Source organism: Meles meles, chromosome 1 (assembly GCF_922984935.1).
Source record: "Meles meles chromosome 1, mMelMel3.1 paternal haplotype, whole genome shotgun sequence".
NCBI classification, from domain to species: Eukaryota; Metazoa; Chordata; class Mammalia; order Carnivora; family Mustelidae; genus Meles; species Meles meles.
Genome location: NC_060066.1, coordinates 139,605,127 through 139,629,404, shown reverse-complemented (window position 1 = coordinate 139,629,404; position 24,278 = coordinate 139,605,127). Strand labels below are relative to the sequence as shown.

At 40.5% G+C, this 24,278-nt stretch overlaps 1 pseudogene; it reads left to right on the top strand.

Moving 5' to 3' along the window:
• Positions 1–6,684: 6,684 nt before the first annotated feature.
• LOC123952800 lies at positions 6,685–7,697 on the top strand (annotated as a pseudogene).
• The last annotated feature ends 16,581 nt before the right edge of the window (positions 7,698–24,278 follow it).

Below are 24,278 nucleotides of genomic sequence, written 5' to 3'. Positions count from 1 at the left end.
TAGCGGACAGAGCCCTGGACTAAAAGTTTGGAGGTTGAGTCCTATTCACACACAGCCCCTGACCCTTGTGTGATTTATACGAGTCACTTAACCTCTCTGCCCTTCTGTTTCCTCATTCATTCCACAGACACAATGCTACCTGCCCCTCCCCACCTCCGTGGAGCCGTGAGAGGGAGTGACCTATGTCAGCAAAGCGTTTGAAAACACCATTCGTTGATATGAGGCTCACACAGTGTAAAACGTTGTAATAGGCCTGCAGCGTGATAGCACACACAAAGAAGATACGGATAGACTCTAAGATAGGGAAACATGGAGGTCAGGAACACTTGCCACTGAAAATGTGGTAGTCGTGTGCTTTGAAAGTGAGTCTCAGTGACAGGATACGGAGTTTATTTGCTCTTTAGAAATCACTGGGCTGATCCAAATTAATTTAAGTGATTGTTTGGACAGGAGAAGTAACGTTTAAAAGGGAGTGGATAAAGTCATGGTACCCTGTGACTCTCAGATGGGTGCTTCTTAACCCTCAATTAGGAAGAATTTATTCAAGATTATCTACTATTCTCCCTCTCAGAAATGTACTCTCTTCACTGCCCCACAAATGCTCAGTTCCGTTCCTTATCTTTCCATGCTGCTTCCCACCTTCTCCCCTCTACTCGGTTTTTGCATTCCAACTTAAGTCCTTCCCATCTTTGTTGCGAGAGTCATGTAACATTCCAATATATTTTACTTATTTATATATATCCCCCCAAAAAAATATCCCCCACACAATTCCTGGCACGATACTGGACACAGGGGAGAAGTCCAATAAATTCCTATGGCATGGTGCTGTACAAGAACCGGGCCTAGAAAATCAGTTCCTGAAACACACCAATTATTTGCCTTGGGACCTTTGCACATGCTGTTTCTGATGCCTGGCCCCTGCTCTCTCCAACCCCCACCCCACTCCACCCTCACTCTGTCCTTTGAATGGCTGACTCTTTCCTGCTTGTAGTCTTGAATATAATCTATTCACAGAGGTCCGCCCTGACCACCCAACATAAAATAGCCTCACTGGAGCACCTGGGGGTGCTCAGGCAGTTAAGCGTCTGCCTTTAGCTCAGGTTGTGATCTCAGAGTCCAAGGATCAAGTCCCAGGTCAGGGCTCCCTGCTCAGCAGGGAGCCTGATTATCCCTCTCCTCCCCACTTGTGTTCTCTGTCTCATTATCTCTGTTTCTCTCTCTCAAATAAATAAATAAAATCTTAAAAAAAAAAACTCTCTCCATCCCACTGTTCTCTCACATGTATTCTTCTTCCTCCTTGACAGCAGTTACCACAATTTGTAATTACCTGTTTCTCGTCTTTCCTTGTTTACTTCATTACCCTCCATGTTCACTTCTAGAATGTACACACCCTTCATCTTTAACACAAGAAGCTTATCTGTTTTGCTCGCCACTGTTCAATAAATGTTTGTTGAATTAGTTATGACGTCACCCAATTTTTTTTGGCCAGTACTGCCCAGTGCTGAGGCAGCCCTCAGCGTTCTCCCTGAAACAGAAAACATCTCCCTTTCTACCAGTGTTGCAACTTATTTATCAGGATCCCCCAAAAGGAACAGCATATGTTTGATATTTTATAGTAATTCCTGTTAAGACACTTTCACCAAACAAACTCCATTTCTTTATCTCCCTCTCTTTCCAATCTGGAGTCAAGACCCGTGGGCCGGGAGGAAGACCAGAAGTCACACACACACTGGATCTGAAGGACCCATCCCACAGAACGGCATCTGTGTCCCAGGACAGAGATCCAGCGTTTCACTGTCCTGAGTCAGAGGTAGGGCCTTACGCTCTCCAGATCCTTCTTGAGAAACCAAAAGTGGCCTTTCCGCTCATCCTCTTTGTTCCATGGCTTGGTATGAGGAATCAACCATCAGCTCCAATCGAACTTTTCCTTGACTCCGGAGAGATGTCAGATTTTCAATGAAGAGCACACTCTCTACCTCAGATTCAAGATAAGCATGAGATTAGTACCCATCTGGGACCTTGATGCTTAGTGATATATTAACACCCCACCTCACAAGGTTATTTCAAGAACCAAATGCGACAAAAGCATGGTGCCAACGGACGACTGGTATACAAGTGTTAGATTTATCGCACACAGCAAGGCTCCAAGTACCAGAAGCACTGCACACGCATGGTTCCCAGCGCTGTGGGCTGCCGAGTTTTACGGTATTTCCAAACAGATATGGCGATGGCATCAAGTAGGGTGGTTTTGCCTGTAAGTAATAGAGAACTCCACTAAAGGATGCTCATGCATAACAAGAAGTCCTGAGGTAGGGAGGCTCCAGCGTTGGGTAATTCAGAAGTTCAAATGTGTCATCAAGGATCTAGGTCTTCCCTTCACTCTGCCATCCTTAACATGTTGGCAAGCAACCCACAAGGCCCCAGGTTTGCAAGTGTCCCATCTTCACGCACCAATATCCAGAAGTCTCCAGCAGATTTCCCTTCATATTCATGTCCGTTGTGTGGAGCCAGGGTAAACAGGTAACCCTAAACAAATCACTTGCTTGGGAATAGAATTCTCAAGACTCTCCTGGACCAATCAAGATTACCCCAAGGAGAACTACAGGCAAGAGCCACTTCAGCCAATGTGTGGACACACACATGGACACATTTTGGGTAGGAAGCCAACACTGTCTGCTACAGTGATGTAATGAAGGCTGAGCCCCTAACTGTTCCCCAAGTCAAACACTATTTAGACATTCTCATTTACGTCAGTGAAACGTTTCCTTGGGAACTAGTCTATTTTGAAGGTACGCATCCTGCCTTCAGACGATACTCCTTCCATAAAATTGGCAAAAAGTTTTGCCCTTTCTATGCCAATGGATCTAGAAAATCATTCCATCTCTGATTATGAAAGTAACAGCTCCCAGGTGCTAAGTTCTAGGCTGGCGAAACTATACATGGGGAAGATTCACCTGCAGACAGATATAAAAAATAAATTAAAAAAAAAACACACAATGGGTCATTTTCATGCTATTACACTGTCAGGTGGCTGGAGACCCTGGACTTTTGCCTCATTTCATCTGATGTGCTTATTAATTACCCAAAATACACATCTTCACATGATGCCCGCTGGCAATGAGACTGTTTTTGAAAAATGAAACACATTCAAATGCAAATTTAATCTTGTCCATCCATTGCTTTAAAATCCTTCAATGGCCCCTGACCACACTTGGGTAAAGCTCAGCTTCTAAATGTGGACCCTGCTCAACCTTATAATCTCCTTTCTTTCTGTACTACCCTCCTCTCCCAGTCCTAGTACCCAAGTTATTGGAATGGAAAACATTAAGCATATCTATCCTAAAAATTAGTCTGTAGCAGTTTTAATAGAAATAAATGTCCAATAGTAAGGTATTGGTTAAATCCATCTTGATATATACATATGAGGACTATAAAGCAGCCATTTAAAATCATGCTGTAGAACATTTAATGATATAAAGACATGTTTATACAAGATACTGGTAAATGAAGGAGATTATCAAAATCCAGGTTCAAGGATGACCCTAATTTATTATATATATGAATAGACACGTATTGGAAAAGAACTAGAATATTATACACAAAAATGGTAACAATGGCTATTTATGAAGAGTTAGAGAGTACAAGATTTTAACTTTATTCATTGGACTTTTACCTAGTTTCCAAATTTCATACAATGAATGCCTATCACTTTGACAATCTGAAAGAAACTTCTTAGGGAAAAAATTTAAGATCTGAAATATGTAAGTGGCCACACCCGGAAAAACTGCAAATCAATGCTTCCGCATCTGTTCTTCCAACAGCCTCACCCGAGCTCCCCAACCGCGCTCACATTCAGGCACACGTTTAGCAGCTCTTAACCTCTACCTGGTTGCCGGTTTACTGTGGTGCCATGGACAGCAGGAGCCCAAGAAAACTCAGGGCCTGGAATTTAATTAAATTTAATTAAAATTTGGGGCACCTGGGTGGCTTAGTGGGTTAAAGCCTCTGCCTTTGGCTCAGGTCAAGGTCCCAGGGTCCTGGGATCAAGCCCCACATCCGGCTGTCTGCTCAGCGGGAAGCCTGTTTCCTCCTCTTTCTCTCTGCCTGCCTCTCTGCCTACTTGTGATCTCTATCTGTCAAATAAATAAAAAATAAAATCTTTAAAAATTTTTTAATTAAAATTTAATTTAATTATTTAATTTAAATCCAAATGTTTCCAAATTTGATAGAGAAGATTATGGGCTGATGGCCCCTCACTGTACCTTTCTCAGGATAGACATCATACTATTCTTTCAATGACAGCTGCTGGACTATACTACTCTTCGAGTCCGCAACTTAGCTATCCTTTCTGTTTGCTGAGGCATGTAGCCCAGTGCTTTGAACACTGCAGGTGCCCAATAAGGAACTCTTTCATGAATACAAATGATCCACCAACTAATAGACTGACCTATCAATGAATAAATCAACTGACTTCTGAGTGTCCATCGGCCCCAGGAACTGCACTGGGTCTTAACAACAACAAATGGCAGTAAAGTATCCCTGCTTTCAAGTAACTTCCAACTTGACAGGAAGGCAGAGCTACTGCAAATGAGCCAAATATGTGCTAAATTGTGTCATATTGATAGATCCGAAATAGAAATGGCGAGATGAGAAAGATGAGCATAGACTGGAATACAAAGCAACTCTAAAATAGGATCTGCTCTCCAGCCAGAGACCACAGCCTCAAGGCCCACCCCCCCCCCCCCAGAATTCCCCCACTCCTGCCCACCCAATATAAAGGTTCTGTCCCAGGTCAATCCACTCAGACAACCCATCTACCGAGGCCATATACGTAACAGTTCCTACATAAGGAAGGCTATCATTATGGACTAAAAATCAGAATACAACCCTTTATCCATACTTATCAAAGGCTATGGAGTTTAGGGATGGTGCTAGGGAGAGGACTGATGGATTCCAGGTTATTCCAGAAGTTCAAATGCACCATGACTTACACCTTGGACAGATCCCCTCCCTTTTGTTTGAGAATTTCTCTTTACCCCATCCTTTCATTGATTCAACTAACCAGCTATCAATTCCACAAATAGGAGATTTCAGTCTAAAAGGAGAAATATGTATACACACAAAGTAAGTTAAGAAGGTGTTAATTGCCTTATGAGAGGTGAAGATGAAGTGCTAGGAGATCACTTCTAGCCAGAACTCAGTAAGTGCTCCATCAAGAAGAGAAAAAATGATGTAGCCATTTTGTAGATGGGAAAGGAACAGGTAGAAACAATGGGGGAAACAGTATTGTCAAAACAGATTAAAAATGTTTTACACACACAGAGGCACAGCAGAGGTGGGGAAGAGGAGTTATAATAGTTTGATTTGGTAGGAGGACAGACAGAAATAAAGATATTGGAACCTCATACAGAGGGAATTGGACTTCATTGCTGAGATAGTAGGGAGCCAGTGAAAGTTCCTAAGAAGGGGAAGGAACGTGCTATTCCCCAATGTTTACTTGCATTGCGCCAGAAAAGAGGAATGCCTCCCAAATGCGTTTCTTACCTAACAGTTGTCTATTCAAAATCCGTGCATCCTCTAAGTGATCCTCTATCTTCCCTTTAGAAAGGAGTTTTATTGCTTGTGCTGTGGTAGTCCTAGATTATTCCCACTCTGTCTTAGCTGTGTCATGTCATCAACCTAAAAATAGATGCTAATTAACAAGGTTATTTCTAACTTACATTGTTAAAAAGAGAAGAAAACAGTGATGAAACACTGAGAGTATCAAATTAACCAAGGATGGAACCAACTTCTAGTTCAAAATTCCCACCTCACAGACACTGAATTCACTAAATAGTCTCCTTTTTTTTTTTTTTTTTTTTTTTGTAAATCAGATAGTCATTATCCAAATTTCCTATCCCTGATGTGATAATATAGTGTGATGAGACATGCCCCAACAGAACACAAATTGACTTTTGGAGTCCAGATGCTACATGGAGTGTGTGGATGGTAAAGCAAATATCTCACTCTATTATCTGTTGTCTCTGAACCAACAGATTACATGGTTCACTGACTAGCTGAATAACTTTTAGACAGTTTGCTCATGTCTATTTACACATATTCTTCAGAAATATATTAACAACTGAGGAACAGCTGTAAAAATTATATAGCAAGACGGACAGATGAGAGTGACAATCTCTCCATGTACATTTCTGCAGAGAAGACGAAAGTTTTACATGGTAAAGGAAATGGGGAAAAACACACATATGCACATCTGTATGTTGCTGCCACTACGAAGTGTGAATTCCATACAGTAATACAGGCAGTCCAAGAAAGCACATCATAAAATCTCCTGGAGACTCTTTACATCTGTCTGGGATATTACTATAATATGTATCTTTACAGCGATGGGTTTAAGATTTATGTTTGTGCTCTAAAATATTCTACTAGACAACTGTATATCTTAATGAATTTTCATAATCCATTTGAGAGCCAAAGAAATAGTGAAAGTTTTCTGGTTCACACTTTTACTTTTAAAATATTTATTCTCGGGAGCCCATGCAGAGGTGGTGCAGAGCGCTTCGGCACTCAGCGGCTCAGGAATGTGCGCTTTCTGAGAGGCTGCAGCAGAGCCTCCATATAGAAAGCACGAGAGGTTGGCAACTTCGAATGAAGCACGTTGAACAATGGCAGCAGCTAGGAGTCATGAGCTACAGCAGCAAGCAGAACTATGGTGAGGGAAATCCCGTTCTGCTTCCAGAAGTGGAAGTGCTCATGGATCTGGGAAATCTGCAAGGCATACCCCAGCAAGGTCTCACTCCGAGGAAGATTCCAGGCGTTCCAGATCGAAGTCCAGGTCCAGATCTGAATCTAGGTCTAGATCCAGAAGAAGTTCTCAAAGGCATTACACAAGATCAAGATCTCAGCTTCGCTCCCATAGACAATCCCGTAGCAGGTCTTATAACTGAGATTATCTAAAACAGCTTAGCCACCGTCATTCTCCCATGTCCACTCGCAGGTGTCATGTTGGGAATTGGGCAAATCCTGATCCAACTGCTGTCTTGGAGTATTTGGATTGAGCTTGTACACTACAGAAAGAGATCTAAGAGAAGTATTCTCTAAATATGGCCCCATTGCTGATGTGTCCATTGTATATGACCAACAGTCTAGACGTTCAAGAGGATTTGCCTTTGTGCATTTTGAAAATGTAGATGATGCCAAGGAAGCAAAAGAGTGCACCAATGGAATGGAACTTGATGGATGTAGGATCAGAGTTGATTTCTCTATAACAAAAAGACCACATACCCCAACACCAGGGATTTACACGGGGAGATCTACCTATGGCAGCTCACACCATCAGGATTACTATGACAGGATATGATCGAGGCTATGATGAGTGAGACTACTACAGTAGTAAGGAGTAAGTAGTAAGGAGGATGGACAGCTGCTCAAGACAGGGATCAGATTTACAGAAGGTGGTCACCTCCTTACTATAGTCATGGAGGATACAGATCACGTTCTAGATCTTAATCATACTCACCTCATCTCTATTAAAACATGAAGTTGAAGACTTTCTGAAACCTACCCTAGAGTTGGGATATTGTTTGTGGACAATATTTTTTATTGTCTCCTGTTTAAAAAGTGAACAGTGCCTAGTGAAGTTAGGTGACTTTTACACCTTTTATGATTACTACTTTTGGTGGAGTTGAAATGCTGTTTTCATTCTGCATTTGTGTAGTTTGGTGCTTTGTTCCAAGTTAAGTGTTTTCAGAAAAGTATGTTTTGCATGTACTTTTTTACAGTCTAAATTTAGACTGCTGAGAAGTTTCTATTGCACAAAACTTCATTTAAAAGGTTTTCTACTCAATCCAGGGTATTCTGAAGATCAAAGCCTGTGTGTAAAATGCTACCAACTGGTAAAAAACAACAATAAAGTTTGGTTTTTACTTTTCTTTCTAACATCAATGCTTAGCAAAACTGTTCAGATTAGGTTGTCAGTAGTAAATTTCAAGACAAAAATACCTATTTTCCTCCAATCCGTGAGACATACTGTACTTAATATACCTGCAACTAAGTGTTAAAAATTATGCTCTGTAACCCTGTACTGCTAGTATTAGAACTAAAGAACTTCCAATACAGCCAATGCTTAATGCTTATATAAATGTAGATTTGTCGGCCTTTATGTAATCTGTATCATATAAAGCAGGGAATAAGAAAAGAGGTATACAATGTATGCTTTTAAAAGGCTATTTCTTAAAGCTGTTACAAGGGGATAATGGTATTTCAACTAGCTACCAGCAAGCAACAATACCTTCCACCACAAATGTACTCTTTTTCTTCTAGCTTTCAGACTACGGAAAAAAATGAGTGCTTCAGAGTTCAGGAAAAGAGAAGGGAACACTACACCTGTGTTGTGGATGAACTGAAGACTTGCCTGTTCATTTTTTAAATATGATTTTCAAGTCCTTTGCTTACCAAAGAAGCCCAATTTCACTCAAATGTTTTGAGAACTGTGCTTAAATAAATGCAAATGAAAAGAGAAGGAAAAAATTCTCAAATCAGAACTCAATTTTAATGTCCTCTGCATGTCCCATACATCTCACACTGAAAGAAATTATTAACAAATATAAGAAGATTCTCTACTACAATAAACCTGGTCACTAAGTATTTTGCCTTAAAAATTAGTCTTGTTATGCAAACTTTGTTCAGATAAATGCTGCCTATCACTCCTTAAAATTTCCAACTTAATTTAGGTAGGGAAATGGATGGTTGGAAGACACTGGGATTATGTTGCCCTAATATTCAGGCTCCGTGGACGTTTTAAGTTTGAAAAATACTGTGTACTGTATCTTCTTTCCATAATTCCAACACACCACTCCCTTCTAGAAGCACTATCTGCCTTTGAGTCCCAGGATGCTTCAGATTCCCCTGGCTTGGCTTGTTTGTGGCAGCCTTTTCCCAGTCTGCTTTGCAAATCTACCCTTATCTAAAAACTGTGACATAGAAATAAAAAATTAAAATTTCAAAATTTTAAAAAATTAAAAAATAAAAACCATGGAATACTGGAGCTCTCCAAGCTGCAGCAACCCTCCCTTTGTTTAGGACAGTCACACGGTTACTAGCTGTATCTGAGTCCTCTGTTCCATTACAGGCCATGACTCCATTTGCTGGGACCTTCAGACATGCCCACACATTCTCCCACGTGGCAGCGCCACTTGAGGATATCCTCATACTCAATGTGTCTAAAATCCCCGAAGCCCCAGGTCCAGCCCGGATCCTCCTTCAGTCCCCTATCCCAGGGATGGTACCACCATCCTTCAGCTGGAAAAGCCAGAAAGAACCCCAGAGGATGTCCCTGACACCTCGATCCTCCTTCCCTCCAAAGTTCAGTCTATCTCAAACTAGGGTACTTTCACTCTTTCCTAGCAGTCTGCTACTGACTGTTCCTGCAGTAGGCTCTCCCCCACTGGATCTTTGCAGGAGCCTCGTACCAGTTTCCCTCTAGTCTAGTAAAAACGGTATCTTTAAATGCAAATCTCATTTGTTAATCTCCCACCTAAAACTCTTCAAAGTCTTCCCATGACTCTTGGAACAAAGATTAAAATTCTTGACAAGACTACACTTGATCTTGCCCCTGCTCCTCTCTGGAGCCTTATCTCATGCCCCCTCTGTCCCACTGGCAGCCCTCCAAACAAGCCTTCTTTCCTTTATTTACACCTGGGATGCTATCCCCCACCCAGCCTGAGATGCTTTATACTACCCCACCCTGTCCTCTCATTTTACTTCTACATATCCTTTAGATTGCAACTCCTCTCCCAAGTTTTGTTCTGTATTCATTGTAATTAGTCACATAGATTTTCTTTCTCCTTCACCGTATTAACAACTCCTTAGGGCGTATTTTGTGTTTATATTCCTACACTGCCCAGTACACTGGTAGGCACAGAAGTGACTCCCTTCAAGATGAAGTAAACTAAAAAGTTCACCATGGAAGTGAACTAAGACTGGATAACTGTGATTAGGAAACAAACAGGCATGTTTGTTTCCTAATCAGCTCATGGAGTGGTGAAAATCCAGGTCTCAAGAGGAGAAACCTGGGGGCAACCTCCTACTATTTCAAGTTCCCAAGGTTAAAAGTTTGGTTATTGAACTGGCCTCCACATTACCAAGTCCAGTTTCTCCTGTGGATTTTCAGATTCCGCAGGTCAGTGTATGTCAGACCCTTTTGAAGTTCACACCTTATCCTTTGTGTCTAGGAGCACATTCTCGGAACATAAAACAGGACGCTTCTGAGGACCCAAGGAACCTTTACTGAAACTATGGCCAAAAACATTACCTTCCTGTATTATCAAACAAACCAACAAACAGCACAAGTCAGAGGGCTGTGATCACAATGCTAATCGCTAGAAAGTTTCAGAACCTGAACATCCAACTCCTCCATGTCTTCCAGCGAGTGCTAAGGACTCTGGATTATGTGAGTCGAACTTTCTTACACTCTCAGACTCTGAAAAGCCCAGATTGTAATACAGCCTCCTGATGCTTTATTTAAGTCCACGAACTAAGATGTCTGATCTATTGTTTGAATGCCATTAAGTCAATTTGGGGAAAGGAGGAACTAGGATGACTGTAACAATCCCTAGACATTCCAGTTTTCCCATTAAGGCCTTGCTGAATAAAACTTGCAGATTAAGGCACAGATTTTTTTTTCCTTCATTTGTTTTCACTAGCCAGCTCTCTCCTCATATTGCCTATAATTTAGATCATTTCGAAGACATTCAGTAAGAGTCACCACTGTGTCTGATTCAATTGCCTTAACTTGTTCTTTGTTCAAAAGGCATATGAACAAGTCACTAACGGACAGAAAAAAATAAATTCTCCTTTAGACGAAAACACCTGATACATCCAAACTCCTATCCACCCCAGCTACCTGTCTATTTCTTCTCGTACCCAGGAAGCCAGTGTTCATAGCTACATCTTTCTTTGGGCTGATGATCAGTGGAACTGTTCTTCTTATAAACAGAAATCCAATGAAGAACCTGTTCTGTGCTCCAACTGAAAGTTAAAATGATCTGCAAGCTTTATTTCAAACACATAACTATTGCTATCTGTTGCTGGTCTAGTTACTTAAAGCCAAGTTGTAAAAGCAAAGTTCCAGGACTAATTACCTTTCCTCTTGGCTGCTTTGCTGCCAAAGCTGTAATCACAGAGGATAATCTTCAGGAGCTTGGCGTCGTTGCTAGAGCAACCAACCCAACTTTAAGCAATTTTCAATATCTTCCTTTGGCGTATTTTAAATAAAAATAAGATGTAACCGATTCCAGGCCACCCTTACCAGAGCTACGCACATTTTCACCATGCTGATGTAGTTATAAGGAAATTCGGAACCTAGTCTAGAAGGCATTTTACACAACACACACTCTTTGTGTGGAAACCACACAGCATGTGCCACCTTCGGGCCAGTCTTCCATCTCCCCGGGGCAGGAGGTCACAATCAGAAGGAAAAGGCTGACAAGAAGAATGCTGCTTCCTCCAGCTCAGCCCTTGCAGCCATCTCAGAATTTAAATGCATCACAGCCCAATTCTACAACGCCCTGTATTTCTGTTTACTTATTCTGACCGGGACATCAGCAGATCCTGCCGCTAGGATGGAATACTCAGATGTTTGGGCTACTGTGTCTGGATTCCTTGACTGACTATTAACAGCAAGCTTTCTACTGTCCCTAACTAGTTTTTAGCTTATTTTTATTTAATTGTTTTCTATATTATATTAAGGAGCCTGGCACATTTTTGGGGAGTAGGAGAGGTATTAATTCTCAATATTAACGAACACACCATCCACGAAACCAGAATTCCTACATAACTACAATTTCAGTAACAGTCCCCCCTGTATTTGCTGCCAATTCATCCTCTACAAAGTAGAAACCATTTTTACACAATATCCAGGACAGCGGGCATCTGCATGTGGCTGTGGCCTCCACTGAAAAAAAAAAACAAACAAACAGAGGAAAGTCGGCTTTTTAGTCCGTCTGTCCATCCATCTGTCAGGAGGTATTTATCAGGTACCTAAACAGTGTTGGAAGCATATAAGCCTAAGACAATTTTCTGTCCCACACAGGTAACAAAAATCTAATGATTTTAGGTGGGGTTAATAAAATAGGGGGGAAAATGTTTCCTGGGCTATGGAGAAACCAGGAACAGAGGATTATGTTAGCAGTAGCCCATTAAAAAGATAAGGGAATAAGCTCTAGCCAGTTAAATAACTTGCATGGCTCCTGCTTGGATATCCCTTCCCAAAAAAGATGACTATCTTTACTAAAATCACTTTTCTAAGGCTGGGGTACATATGTGCCAACTTGTGATCCCTAGAATATGAGATAAAGTGACCAGATATTATTAATAATCCATTAGCCTTACTTGAAAACTATTAGTTTCCACTAATGAAACTAATGAAAGTTAGCTTTCATTTACTTGAAGCCCAATGGGTGAGTTCAGTGTTTTTTTTCCGGGAGGCTCTCCATGAAGTTTCAGGGATTCTTCCTTGACGGATGGTCTGTTTTCTTGAGCTGTTGAAGTGGATATAATTTGGGTGCCCCTCAGTAATTTACGTGATGACTATCAATGTACTACATATCATCAAAGGCAATACACATTTATTTTTTAGTAGTAGTTTTTAAATGCATGGCTCTCAGATTGTTCTTACTACAGTAATTCAGTTTCTTTGAATATGTAATTTGGCTTCTAGCACTTTCCCCCTTCTTACCTTTTATGGATGTTTGTTCAGATGTTCCCTCACCTAAAAAGCCTTTCTACTTTCCTCTAAAACAAAATGGACAAATCCATGCTTAGCAAGCAGCTCAGTTTAATAAAAATACCATACAACTCCACCTTTTTGCAAAATCTCTTCTTAAGAAGCCCTCATAAAATGATTTTTCCTCTTCAAGATCCTCCAGCTTGTTGTAAGATTTCATTCTGCTTTGTCATTTAGTGGCTTCACACAAGGACATGTCCTGCCTCTCCAATTAAATGCCAGGAATCTGAAGTAAAGGGATCTTTTTTATTTCCTTTACTTCTGAACTGCCTATGCTATGTTTAGGAATAGATTATGTTGTAACTGTTATTGGAGAAGATAAAAATAAAGATGAAAGCCTTTGTGAAGTATGACATCTGCACCTAAATTACTCTATTTGTGGTTCATTAATAAAGTCTTGATATTTCCAGATAAGACTTTTACACATAATTAAAGAGGTGAACTGATCATTCAATAAATATGTATTAAACATCTACTACAGGTCTAATACCATACTAGGTGTTACAAGTAATATAAAATTATAAATAATATATGGCTCCTATCCACTAGGTGCCTATAATGTAGTTATATCTAATGGCAGATTTTGCTACTATCAGATATGATCAGATACAAGTTAGTGGAATGATTAAACACACTGGCTGTTCCCAAAACATATAATCCAGATTTTAAAATAGCATGGTTCAAGAGGCTGGATATGAAATTATTTAAATAGAAAATGAAGTTTTAAACATTATGAAAAGAGCCAAGTAATTAAATAGTAAGCACTTCTTAAAGTCAAACAGACAAAACAAAATAAACATCTATGAAATTACATTTCATGATCTTAGTATTTTTCTCTGCATCAAATCAAGCACTAGTTCTATTGCTTAAACCAAAAGAAAAAAAAAAAAGAAAATACAACCAACCAACCAAAAAGAGAACCCTCTGTGTCAGAGTTCCTCATTTTCCTTCTCACCGCCATGTGGTTCAGCTCGATCCTCATTGCTCCTCTCCTGAATCTGTAGTTTAATTGGTTTGCCCACCTTCCACCTCCACACCAGTGCAGGAGTCTCCAACACACCAGCTACGCTCATATTATTCTCTGCCCATGAGGCCATCGGGGTATGGCCCTGCCTAATCCACAGCACAGGGTGCAAGACCCTCCACAGTCCAGCCTCAGTCTTCCATCCTCCTCCACTACCCACTCCCATAGTCCCTTCTGGTCCCAACACAGGAATCTTGCTAGGGGACTCACAGTTGATTCACTCTGTCAAAACACATATGAAGTAATTGTGCAAAACCTGCTGCTAAGTCCTGGGAATATGGAGGAGCTCAGAGTCTACTGATGGGGACAGAGAAGTTGTCGAATGGGCCAGGGGTCATTAGCGGCAGAGACAAATGCTGCTGCCAGCTTGGCTTGCTCATGTCCCTGGATTTGTATAAGAAGAAGGAAACAAGCCCAAATGGATGGAAACATTTGATTACATAGACAGTCAAAGCAAGAACAGCATGGTGTGAGCTCCCCGCATGGCTGTTCCCGCAGGAGGACACGAGGCTAGAGGGACCGACAGCAGACGGCATGAGTGGTAGGTTACTCTGCCTGGAGGAGTCGCCTCTCAATTACTGGCCTGCAGTCTGGCCAAAGCCTTGCACAGAAGCCTGCAGCTGTACTCCAACAGGAGGGGGGCAGGAAAGGAGGTGGAAAGTCCTCTGCTCAGCTGAAAACCAGGAGATAACGTGAAACTGCCTCAGGGCAGCTACCATAAGGTCTAAGAACCTGCCTTGTGGTGGTTCCTCAACAAGCTCATCTCCCATTACTCCAGGAGGGATCACAGGACACTTCACCAAGTCTCGGGTGAAGTCATGGTCAAGCCTCACCTACTTGGCCTAAGTGGAAAGAAACATGCAAGGTTGCCCGGGTACCATGACTGAGCCAGCGCCCCCCACACCACCATGCGTAATTAAAGTAAATTTCAGCAATACACACAAGGACACAGAAATGCTCAGAAAGCTGTCGAGCACATCGGAGGGGGCCTGGCATAGTGACACGATGGACCCTAACACATACTTGATCTGCCTAAATGTTCCTCTCCCCTGAATAGTCCCACACAAGCCCAGAGTGAAAAGTTCCTACCACCTCCTCTGTACCTTCTTCCACCATTCCAGGCTGAATAAATTGCTCTTTCCTCTGTATGTTCATAGCCCTTAGATCAGGCCTGTATTTATTATTTGCCATAAACCATTCATTCACTCATTCATTCATAGGCCAGACACTTCCTGGAGCATTGTCAACAGGGCAGTGAACAAAAAAGAAATATCCTTCCCCCATGGACCTTCCATTTGTTCTGTTCTCTCTTGTCCCTTCTATTCATAGTTGCAGTCAACTTCTAAAACTCATGACATGGTCTATTAGCCAGGATCCCTTGACCGGTCTGGAATATCACTTTCTTTCTTATGTTTAAGTTACAGTAGGAGAAATAAATCTATAATGCATTTTTACAATTACACAACAGTGCAACCAAATTTCATAAAACTTAATTTTGCCACAGGGCTCATAAAAGAAAAATATTACATGGGTTAGGAATTGTGCTTAGAATTCTTCTATCAAAACCTCTCAAGCCTAGGATACAGAAGGCTTCTTGAGTTCAACTAAGGACTTTGATTCAAAACCAAACATTGGAAAAGTTTTCCTCCCCAGCTGACAATGCTATCAGACATGACCAAATTCTTTCCATTCCCCTTTCCTCCTCTTGCTGCAGTGCCTTTGAATTCCTCAATCTGAGTTTTGGATTAGAAAACAACCTTTTTCCTAAGTTGACTTTTGCTCAAAAGCCTTTTTTCCTCTCTGATTAGCAAGAACAATTTACCATCTGGTAAACTTCTTCATGATAAGATCTAACCCCACTGAAAGAAGTCAAATGTCAGTTCTTTAAAGATTAGAATTTTCTTCTTAACGGAGTTTCTAACAATGCAAAAACCAATTTTTGGTAAGAGCTGTGGGACACCATTACAAACATGACAGAAAAAAAGGAATTATGGGAAAATTTTATACCAACAAATTATACAAATGAGGTGAAACTAATTCCTAGAAAAATGCAAATTATCAAAACTGCTCAAGAATAAATTATTAAAAAAGTAAATCTTAAGTGTTCTCACCATTCCAAAAGAAAAAAAAAGTAACTATGTGATGTGATGAATATGTTAATTGATTGCAGTAATCATTACAGATTGTATATGTATATCAAATCATCACACATTGTACATCTTAAACTCACAATTTTCACTTATCAATAAAACAGAGGAAACAAATAGATTATCTGAAAATATATACATTAAATAAAGAACATGAATAAGCAATTTAAAAATCTTCCCTCCCAAAAAATAAATTAAAAATTTTAAATTTTTAATAATTAAAATTTCCAAAAGATTTACTGATCAAGTTGTAAAAACATTTAAGGAAGAAATAGTATCAATCCTTTCAGCAAATAGAGGAGCAATTTCTCAATTCATTTTATGAGGTCAGTATTACCCTGACATCAAAGCCAGAGAAAGACACACAAGAAAAATAAACTACAGACTAACAACCATAGATGTAAAAATTCAGAAAATGTTAAAATGCCAAATCCAGCAATACCTAACATAGATTACACACCATAATCCCGTAGGATTTATTAAAAAAAAAAAAAGTTGGTATAAGATCCAAAAACCAATTAATACAAAGTACCAATAAAGAACAAAAAACAACATGATTATTTAAAGATGCAGGAAAAGCACTCCACAAAACTCAAACCGATTCACGACTAAAAATAATCTTTCAACAAACTAGGAATAGAAGGATACTTCTACAACCCTATAAAAGGCATGTAGGAAAAACCTACAGTTAAATTATACCTAATAGTGAAAGACTGACTGCTTTCCCCCTGAGATCAGGAAAAAGGCAAAGAGGTTTCTTTGCTCCCACCACTGTTATTTAACACTGTACTGGAGGTACTAGCCAGTGCAATCAGGCAAGGAAGAGATATTCCATGACCCAGTTTAGAATGGAAGAAGTACAACTGTCCTCTTCCATGGATGACATGATTTTGCATTAAAAAACCCTAAGTAATGAAAAAAAAACCTACGGTAAAAATAATCAAGTTTTGCAAGGTCATGGTATAGAAGGACAATATACAAAAAACAATTGTATTTTACATAATAGCAATTAATTTTAAAATAAACTTAATTCCATTCACACTATCATCAGAAAAATAGCCATGAACATTTTTAACAGAAGTGGAATTTCTGAAAATGACAAAATATTACTTTTTTTTAAAAATCTAAATAAATGAAGAGATACATCACTTTTATGGCTTGTAAAAATCACTACCACTAAAATGACAATTTCCCTAAATTGATCTACAATTTCAATGCATTCCCAATTAAAATTGCAGCAGGAATATTTCAAAAATTGGCAAGTTCAATTTAGATAGAAATGCAAAGAACCAAGATCCAACAAAACAATTTAGAAAAAGCAGAACAAATTTAGAGGAGTGATACTACCTGATTTCAAACTTATTATAAAGTTATAATAATCAAGACAGTGTGATATTGGGATAAGGATAAACATATATAGACCAGGAAAAGAGACTCAAGAGTCCAGAAATAGACTTCCACATCTGTGGCCCACTAATGGAATAGTATAGTCATTTCAACAAATAGTGCTAGAACAACTGGATATCCACATGCCAAAAAAGAACTTTTTATCTTTTTCGAAGGAGGAGGTGGAGGAGGAGGATGAAGAGAAGAACTCAGACCTTTACCTCACACCATACACAAAAATCTATTTAAAATAGATTGCAGACCTAAATAAAAGAGTTAAAACCAAAACTTCTTGAACAAAAGACAGGAGCAAATCTTTGCCAAACTTTCATAATACAACACCAAAAACAAAATCCATTTTAGAAAAAATAAAAAAAGATAAATTAGACCTCATCAAAACTAAAAACATGTGCTCCCCAAAAGACACCACTAAGAAAATGAAAAATCAGCCACAGATAGACAGCTAATATTTGCAAATCATATAATTGATAGAGGACATCCAGAATATATAAAGAGCTCTAACAATTCAATAAGACAAAAAAAATTCTTTTAAGTGAGCCAAAGATTTAAATAAGCATATTACTAAAGCTATACAGATGGCTAACAAGCACATTAAAAGATGCTTAACATTATTAACCATTAAACAAATACAAATTAAAATAATGAAATACCACTGTATACCCATTAGAATAGCTGTAGTCGAAAAGTGTAACAATGTGGGGCGCCTGGGTTAAAGGGTTAAAGCCTCAGTGGGTTAAAGCCTCTGCCTTCGGCTCAGGTCATTATCTCAGGGTCCTGGGATTGAGCCCCGCATCAGGCTCTCTGCTCCGCAAGGAGCCTGCTTCCTCCTCTCTCTCTCTCTCTCTGCCTGCTTCTCTGCCTACTTGTGATCTCTGTCAAATAAATAAATAAAATATTTTTTTTTAAAAAAAGTGTAACAATGTTAAGCAACAGCAAGGATGCGAAGAAACTGGAGCAACTGGAAATGTAAAATGGTACAACCACTTTGGAAAGCAGTTTGGAAATTATTCTTGTTGTTTTTAAGTTAAACATAAACCCATTCCTAGGGAATGTGTACACAAAGCCTTCACAAATGTTCAAAGCAGCATTATTTATAACCAGCAAAAACGAGAAATAACTTAAGTGTCTATCAATGGATGAATGGATAATAAAATGGGTCCAGCCACAGAAGGGAATACTGCTCAGTAATGAAAAGAAATGAACTACTATTAACTGCAAGGACACAGATCAAACTCAAAACCATCATGCTGAGTGACAAAAACCAGACACAACTACACGTTGTATGATTCTATTTATACAAATTTATACAAAATGTTTAGTAATGGCAAAACAATACACACAGAAAGCAGATCCATGGTCACTTACAGCTGGAAGTAGGACCAGAGACAGACCTCAAACAGAGAGCAGATCAGTTTGGAGGGGAGGGGGTTATAATGAGTTGTTCTAAAAACTGAATTGTGATAAGGCTGCACAACTATATAGATTTACTAAAATCATCACACTCTAAACCCTACAATGAACAAAGTTCATACAGTTTAGAAGATGTACCTCAATAAATCCGAAAAGATCAAAGTCCATGCCTAGGTTAGAAGAAGAATCTCTGGAGGCAGAAATACTCAGTACATGAGGAACAGAGAGATGCCTGATTGTCCCAACTGTCTAAGAAAAGAATGAGCTTCCTTGGAAGGAAGGGAGCTCCCCATCACTACAGGTACACTAGCAAGAAGAAACTGGAGCCCTAATACACTGTCCCTGGAAACGTAAAATGGTACAACCACTTTAGAGTGAGTTTCCCACCACTAAAGATGCACTAGCACAGGTTAGCCAACCACGTGGGGAAAATATTATCAAACTGCTGATTCAGACATAGCATAGATCATTGGACTAAGCCATATTTCAGGTCTCTTACAACTTTCATTCATCACTGGTATTTACTGAAACTCTTTAAAATCCTATTACCTCGAACATGGAGGACATGGGGAGATGGAGAGGAGAGGGAGTTGAGGGAAATTGGAAGGGGAGATGAACCATGAGAGACTATGGACTCTGAAAAACAACCTGAGGGTTTTGAAGGGGCGGGGCGTGAGAGACTGGGGGAACCAGGTGGTGGGTAATAGGGAGGGTACGTATTGCATGGAGCACTGGGTGTGGTGCAAAAACAATGAATACTGTTACGCTGGAAAAAAAAAATCCCATTACTAAAAAGAAAGCCATGTTTCAGCAGCTGTTCTCCCAATTTGCCAGTCTTCTACATGTCTAGGGAAGAGGTGGTCCCGTCACAGGTGGGGCATGATTAAAAGTGGATTCAACAATTAGGTGTGGTTCAACCCACCTTTTTCTGTTTGTTTTTTAAACATACGCATTTTTATTGTGCTTTCCTCTCATCCGTTGTTCATGTTTGATCTCTATAAGAACAATTATTGTGGATATTCAGGACATCACTCAGTACAGAAATCTTTGGAGCATATGTTCACCTCATAATATCAAAGGCGTGAAAGAACTTCACACAGGAAAAAAAAACCAAGTACTTTATGCAATCTCTTTGTTAAACATTTTGGTGTTTGGCAAAGGTTTGTTTTATATGGTTATTTTGCCATGTATTGTGCGTGTGTGTGTGTTTGAGCATGCATTAGTTGACTTTGTTTGCCTTTTGCCTGTATGTTCTATTTGAGTTAACAGAGCTAAGAAAAGAGGAGAGTGTGGGTAGACAGAAACAGGTGATACGAAGGGGGCGCCTGGGTGGCTCAGTGGGTTAAATCCTCTGCCTTCAGCTCAGGTCATGATCCCAGGGTCCTGGGATCAAGCCCCACATCAGGCTCTCTGCTAGGTAGGGAGCCTGCTTCCCCGTCTCTCTCTCTCTGCCTGCCTCTCTGCCTGCCTGTGATCTCTCTGTCAAATGAATAAATGAAATCTTTAAAAAATAATAATAATAACAAAGGTAAAGAGTGGAAAAGGCCAGAGGTAGGGAAGAGAATTTAAATGTAACAAGGCAGCCATTAGAGCCACTGAGACAGGGGCTGCAGGAAGGCAGGCATGGGGAGTTGGCCCTCGTCTTCCACCATCAGCACAGACTCCTCAGCCTCCAGGGAACACTGGCCAGGCAAAGGTAGAGAGCTCAAATTACGATGGAGAAAATGCAGGGTGCCTGGGTGGCTCAATGCACAAAACTACCCACTCTTGATTTCCACTCAGGTTGTGATCTCATGATCGTGGCCTCAGAGTCATGAGGTCAAATCCCATGTCGGGCACTGCACTGGGCATAGAGCTGCTTAAGATTCTGTCTCCCTCTGCCCCTTTCCTGTCTCTTTAAAAAAAAAAAAAAAAAAAGATGCAGCAGACCGGTATTTACCATCATTTCATGAATCTCACTGTAAAGATGATGGTGGTAAGTTGCCACTTGTTAAATGCTGACTCTGTGACAAACAGTGATTCTTCCAAGTTCTCTATCAAGTTCATACTATTAAACTCTCAGGGCAACCATCAATGGTAGGTTTTAAGTTGCTTCTTCTGTAAAATAAAAATGATGAACTCACAGAGGTTAAAAAACTTTCCCAGGGTCCTACAACAAGCAAGTGAAAGATACAGGATTCAAACTCAGGTCTGTCTGGCTATGGAGCCATCATTTTTCCCCACCAGACATACTGCCATATTCCACAAATACTTGAGTAGCACCCTAGGGTGTCAGTGGACTGAAGTACACCATCGTAATCATGATCCTTGCCCTGATTGTGAAGAGCATTAGACAGGAACTCTAAGAGCTCTCTGGGACAATTCTCAGTGGCTACCGTCAGTCCATCCATACTCCAGGGTCCAGCATCCTCTCCTGCTTCATGGCCACCAGGAACCTTCATTTCAGGATGAAATCCCTCTTCTCTCTAAGAAGACAAAAAGTGTCTAGGAAGTCCAACCAGTTCTGGCATTCAAACAAGAGCATTTGTCAGAGAAACGATATAGAGGAAGTGCAGACATGCCGGAACTTATGGGGTGTTAATTTCCTAAACAATGTGAAGGCGGGAAAAGTGGAGTTCGAGTTGGCAGAGCTAACAAAGTTCCAGAGAGAGGGAAATGTGGGCATATTAAAACTCACAGCACCAAAACTCACAACCTTGTCTACAGAAGTCAGAGAAGCAACAAATCCAACAGGCTCTGATTACCTGGAGATGGAACCACTAGTCTCTCGTGCACTCTGATTGAAAATTCAGCTGCATAACCTTCCATGAACTGTTTATCTTATGTACTTATTTAACTAACATTCAAACTGACAAGACTCCTATTCTGAGCCTGCTTTTTGTACTTTCATGTACCAACGATCAGATGAAGCTCAGATACCACAAACTTTGCATGTTTTTGATTTTGCACATAAACTGAAGGTTAGAATTCTAGTCTGTGTCCTCAGTCATTCAATTCTTTTAGATCTTTGAACATGACTTCAAACCCTGCCAAAACACAACCCAAATACAGCCTTGCTTCTGTGTCTGTACAAATACGTAAAAGAAATGGGTATGTCAACTTTCAATGGATACCAGCCTAATTGAAGTTTTAACTACTGTCAGGGAACAAAGGCAGCCAGTGCTAACTACGTCTGCTTTGTTCAAGGGTAAGAAGACATTCAGAAAGATGAGCAACGACTCAGTACAGGTAGCACGATGGAAATAAACCAAAACCTTCACTGGCTGTTGCTTTCCGCGCCAACTTCTCCCTGTTCTGGCTCCTACCACACTCATCGTAGCTACATTAAATAATTCACTAACGCATTTTTAATTATAGTAAGTATTTGTTTCTTCTTCACGCACATCAGTCTTGAAATAAAATGCCAGAGTTTTAGGACACTTCTGTCCTTGCAGACACACTATTTTGTTTTATGTTCACAGGGCCCACTGAGGCAAAGACACTCCACACACATTTGATTTCACAGCTCACAAAATCGAGGCTGAAGATGTAATTTATGCCCCAGTATTCACTACATGGAGAGCTGGGAATCAAAGCCCATTCCCCAGCCTCCATATCCGTTGCTCTTTTCCTGGTATCACACCACCTTCATTTAACTGTAGTGGGACCTCTGTGTCTCCTCCTACCATGGAGCTGGAAAAATGTTCAATAAATACTTGCTCTAAGAAATAACATGGAAGGCATGGGGGAGATGGAGAGGAGAAGGGAGTTGCGGGAAATTGGAGGGGGAGACGAACCATGAGAGACAGTGGACTCTGAAAAATAATCTGAGGGTTTTGGAGGGGTGGGAGGTGGGAGGTTGGGTGAGCCTGGTGGTAGGTATTATGGAGGGCACGTATTGCATGGAGCACTAGGTGTGGTGCATAAACAATGTATTCTGGAACACTGAAAAGAAATTTTAAAAATAAATAAAAAAATACTTGCTCATGTGACTCCCACCTCTACTCCTCCATAGGTAAAGCAATCTATAGTAAAGAAAGGGTAGCCTCTCGGTTACACTATGAGTGCATTAAAAAAATGGGTAACTGTGTGTGGTGAAGGTTAACTAGACTTATTGTAGTGATCACTTCCAAGTGTACACATACATCAAATCATTATGTTGTATACAGGAAAACTGATACAGTGGGCCCCTGAACAACATGGGGCTTAGGGAGCTGGCCCCTCATGCTCAAAAATCCACATGTAACTTTTCACTGCCCCCAAACTTAACTACTAGTACCTTACTGCTGACTGGAGGCCTTACTGATAACATAATCAATTAAAACATACGTTGTATGTTACATGTAGTATATACTATATTCTTAAAGCTGCAGAAAATATTTTAAAAATTATGAGAAAATACACGTATAGTACCGTACTGTTTATAAAAACAAAAAAACACCCTGTGTATAAGTGGACCTGCGCAGTTCAAGTTCACATTGTTCAAGACTCAACTATATAACGTTAGATGCCAATTATATCTCATTTGACAAAAAATACATTAGACCTAAGAAGTAGAGGGGGCCTGGAGAACACATAACCTTTGAGCTTTCAGACCCTATAGTGACTACTCAGAATTCTTTAAATTTCTTTAGCGAGTATATGGTCATAACGGTTTGTGCATAAGGTCTAAACTGTGCCCTCCCCTGCTGACTGCTCACACAGTTTGATGGACCATTAAATGGTGATAACCCATCGAGGGTGGGAAACCCCAAGTCCAGTAGAGACACTATGATTTTCACATAATTGCTACAGTTAGCTCCTGCTCCCCCCATTTTTCCACAGCCCTCCTTAGACCCCACTATTTTGTCTCTGCATTCCAATATCTCTCTCCTGAATGTTTTTCCTCCTGCTGGGTCACTGTGGAAATGTTGTAATAGGTGTTATAACAGCTTTTTTCCATGGTATTTTACCAAAACAAAAAGACATATAATCCCTGAAAACCACACACAATCAGGCTGACTGGAGCAGCGCTGGCGGGCACTGGTCTGATGCACCCACCCCACCCTCACTCCATCAGGAAAGTCAAAATTATCACGTGTGGCAAAACGCATGAGTTGAGTTTATAATGTCTCTGCCCTAAGCAGTCCCGAAGAGAGATTTCTACACTACCCAAACTAGATAAGGGGTAGCGGTTTGACAACTATCAAATAGGGGGTACTGTTGGGATCCTGCTGACTTTTCTTTCTTTGTAACAGTGTCCAAAATTCCTGTGGGCCAGTGCCCAGTGCGTGCAGCCCAGGGGCAGCAGCGCCATCGTGACAGAGAGGACACTGCACTGTTCACCACCTGCCCCAGTGATGAGTCTAGGAAGATGCCCTCACAGCCAGCTCTGCGCAGCAGGATTTCTTCCCCTTTGCCTTTACCCTGGATCTCACTCTGCCTTTCTCTCTCAACCACACATCATGCTGTCATCCTATCTGGACTGCAGGACTGTTTCCCAGTGGCCCTGTGCTAAGGCTCTGCAGCAAGGCCCGGAGGCACAGCC